The sequence below is a fragment of the Cynocephalus volans genome, chromosome 9 (assembly GCF_027409185.1).
Source record: "Cynocephalus volans isolate mCynVol1 chromosome 9, mCynVol1.pri, whole genome shotgun sequence".
Lineage (NCBI taxonomy): Eukaryota > Metazoa > Chordata > Mammalia > Dermoptera > Cynocephalidae > Cynocephalus > Cynocephalus volans.
The window spans coordinates 33659517-33663876 of NC_084468.1; the positions used below are offsets into that span (position 1 = coordinate 33659517).

Genomic DNA, 4360 nt, shown 5'->3' on the forward strand with positions numbered 1-4360 from the left:
AGATGATTTTCAGGGGTTTGCATCCATCAGGGAGTTGGGCAACATTCCAAAATGGATGAAATTTGCTTTCAGTGCCTTCCACATTGTTTAATTCACTCTTTCCCAGTCCTTTCCCTGCCTACCCTTAAGAGGTGTCCCCACACCTAAAATTATGCTCTCTCTGGCTCCCCAGCTCAAAAGTCAATGCTACTGGTCTCAGCCAGATGAAATGTGATTCACAGATAGACTGTCAATTCTCCCAAAAAGTATTCTAATTTTCACTAGGAACTTATCCTTTAAATTCACCTCAATTAAAAATGTTCTCAATTGACTATATCATCACATTCAGTAGATAACTACAGTGTCCATGGCCATAGAAAAGAAAAGGTTGAGCAAAATTAAGTAGTTTGATTTATTACGATAGCTGACATTTAAGTACTCATACATTAACGTATTTTGTTCGTCTTCATATAAACCCTATTATATGTGTGTATGTATATTAAAATATAGCTGAAATGTAGAGTGTGTGAGATTAGGGTTCGTTTATAAAATTGATATATTTCAGTTAGGCTAGTTCATGTGCATAACGATAGGTAAGGGCTGCCTGAGTGTTAAGAAATGTCTTGAAAAAGCAGAATTTTTTTTTTTTTTTTTTTTTTTTGGACAGCAGCACATGTCTTTATTTAATGGCAGGGACCAACATGGATAAAGCATTTTGTTAATGTATTTCACATTAATACCATTCCTTAAGGTCTTCGAACATGGATAGAATGGGACAAAAATCGCTGAGTACTCTGTAGGTACTTCTTTATTAGAAAAGGAATTAACTGTTTTCACATAGACCACAGAAGAAGATTAACTAACTTATCTTGCAATTCTGGAAAAGACCATTAAACTCTACGATAAGGGATTCTTAAGTTTTTGAAGTGTGAGGGGATAAAAAGAGTCATATAAGACAGTGTTTCTCAATTTGCCTCCTTTCACAGACATAATCTTTGGGGAGAGGGCTGCAATTTTTCTATGATTCTGTTTTACATTGTTTTACTTCTGCTGGTAATATAAATCAAATTAGTATACACTTGTTCAGGATTACCTGGACGGCAATCTTAAATAAGAGTGTTGCTACATGATCACGGAATCTGCACTTGTGCCTCTGATCCACCAGCACCAAATAAAGACCAATCATGCTTAACTTTTCATGCAGTTTCTCAGATTGGGTCCTCATACCCTTCAGGGAATTATTGACCATTTCATATGAGATCTATCAGGTGGCAAGGTCAAGAATGCTGATTCAAAGCAGTGATTCTCAAGGTGGGATAAGTTGGGGTGGGGAGATGCGTGTGGTCTGCAGTTACTGCAGAGCTCCAATCTGCTTTAGCCGCGTCACCAGTTCCCCACTCTGTTGCATAGTTATTAGATCACTGCACCTACCTATGCAATGTTTACCGACAAAGACTTGAGGCACCATTCTTGCTCCTGTGAGCTGTTGCAAATAATCTTGAATCTCATTTGTGTTGTCGGTGGCTGTGATATCGACAATTCCAGAATCCCTTGTTTGAAGGGCAACTGACTGAGGATCTCTTGGGTACTTCTGCAGTAGGGGCAGGTGGGCTTGATGAACACAACCACCTTCCCCAGCTGGATTTTGCTGTTCACAAACTCGTGAGCCATGCTGACAGGCTGCAGTCTCCCCAGGAGAAATCCTCAATTGCAGCCGCCGCTCTATTGCTCGAGGTGTTAAACCTGAAAAAGCAGATTATATCAAAATTACATGTAAAAAAGTTGATAGTAAATTTTAAGATAACTTAAATTAATTAAAGAAAATGTTTTTTAAATGACTTGACTGTTTTTAACTTAGTAAAGGTGATGTTTTGAACTAACTTGCTTTTTTATGCCCTGACATTTTGACTTCTCTGTGTTTGAAGATTTCCTTACTGCAGTCTGCACATGGTCTAGTGTTTTGCTATTGACCATAGTGTCATTTTCCTCAGTAACTCCAGTCCATAAACTAATCTTCTGAATCAGACTTATTAGATCCTTGATGGGTAACAAAAGGGATGCAGACCAAAGACAGAACCTACATCTGGAGACCACTATCAAAATGCTTTTAACGACAGGTTCTGGTCAAGATGGTGGAATAGACAGTCCCCAGCATCACTCTTTCCCACAAATCAACCAATTTACACGTACAAAAAAATGTAACATCAGCCAAGCTGGGGCCGCTGGAGCTCAGGGGAAGAGGACAGACCTACGGAGTTCATGAAGGTGGGAGAAACCATGATGAGAGAAAGAAAAAACTGCTTTGAGCATTTCAGGCTGCCATTGATTTAATGCTACAGCTGCTGAGCACACGGAGCAGGAGCCAGCAGAAGCCGCAGCTGTGCCCTTCAGATGGAGTTACTTGGAGGCAGCAGGGGAGAAGAGGGCCTTGGCAGGCCCCCAAGACAGCAAGGCCACTAATAGGGTTTCCATGGACCCACACAGGAGCGAGGAGCCAGACAGCTGAAAAAAGGGAGCCACTCAGAGACCAGTGAGTCATCACAGGGACCAGCGCAGGGCCCATCCCATGGGAAGTGTTTGGAGCAAGGGCGGTGGGGGAGACGGGCCCTCCGGGGGAACACTGAGGCACAGCAAGGACAGCCAATCCATCCCCCAATCAGCACAGGACCACTCAGAGGAGACTGGTCAGGAATGCAGAATTGCATGGGGTGCAGTTTGATGAAAAGGTTCAGGCCCAGATCAAAGTTTCTACACAACCTAGACCAACCGGGTCTCTGGAGAGTCGGAAGTACCTATAAGGTCAACCATTAAACCCTGAGCTGCACAAAAAGCCTTCCCTAGGGAATCAGCAGCAAAGCAACAATTTAGCTCAACCACACAGCTCAGCTCAAGTACTGGTTCCCACAGGAAGTTACCCCATTTTAGAAGTAAGCAGAGGACAAAAAATTAGTTCTGGCCCAGGCACACCCCCAGCACTTGGAGGACTGCCTGGGAACCGGAGGCTTAGAGCCAGGGACAGGACCCCACTCTCAGAACCAGGCACACTGCTCCAGCATCTTGGGGCCCGCCCGGGGACCAGAGGCATGGAGAAGGGGACCAGACACACCCCACAACCAGGCACACTGCCAGAGCCAAGGAGCATGCCAAAAACACCTCCATGTTGGTGGCCCACCACAGCCACCACAATAACCGTGGCTGCCGTGAAAGCAGCTAGATACCACAACAACCACACAGATGATCTGCCAGCCACTGGAGTGCATTGACACGAGGAGAGTCACCAGCAGAGATAAAGAAGAGGATGTCTCTCTCCACAAAGCCCATTTCAGAGTGACAGAAGAAGCCTCTGCTCTGTGATAATATTGGGGGACCTGATCACACCTCTCAGCATTGGACAGATCATCTAGGCAACAAATCAACAGAGTAGCCATTGCTCTTTCAGAAGGAGAGAAGAAATCTAGGGTTATCAGTGGTAGGAGGGGAGGGAGGGAGAGGGGGATAGGGAGAGATTGGACAAAGGGCATAAAGAGTAAGTACAATCTGTAGCAATATATATACTACTATATAGTATATACTATATCAATATAGTAATATTGATTTGATCAACATATCTCGATGTTGAACCCCCAAAATATGTATAATCAATTTTGATTCAATAAATAAAATACATTTTTTTAAAAAAATGCTTTTAACGTCATTAACTTTTCAATTACCCATTGAAATAGAAAAGGAGGGCCCCCGGTGACCTGCCTTGTGATATGGATTCTACTCATCTATCCACTCCAAACCTCAAACACTGGTAATTGTATTTTTTTTTAAATAATTTTTTTCTCTGGCAACGAAATAATACAAGCTCTTTTTTAAAAAATTATGGAAAAATATAAAAAACACCATAAATTAATTGCTAAGAAATTACCATGTCATACATTTTTGTACTCTATTATATGGGTGGGTTTTGGAGGTTTTTTTAGCTATCATTAGAAATTTTCTCATGTCATTAAATGGTCTCCAAAAACATGATTTTAGTGACTGTAAAACATTAACCATTCTCTTACAGCAGACATCTAAATTAATCCTACAATTATGCCATGAGAAATAATCTTATTTATCAACCATTAGCTACATATTTACATTTTTAAGGATGTATTTCTGGAAGCAAATTTAATTACTCTTAATGCTCCTCTAAACATGGGAAAGAAGGAAAACCCATTTTAATTCAGACTTTAGTGAGGATGCTTCCTAGTTCTTTTTACTAACTAGACCTTCTTTTTTTTTTTTTTTTAAGATGACCGGTAAGGGGATCTTAACCCTTGACTTGGTGTTGTCAGCACCACGCTCATCCAGTGAGCAACCGCCCATCCCTATATGGGATCCGAACCCATGG

General features: G+C 41.7%; 1 pseudogene; it reads right to left on the minus strand.

Moving 5' to 3' along the window:
- Nucleotides 1-1330: 1330 nt before the first annotated feature.
- On the minus strand, nt 1331-1650 carry LOC134385875 (glutaredoxin-1-like; annotated as a pseudogene).
- Nucleotides 1651-4360: the final 2710 nt, after the last annotated feature.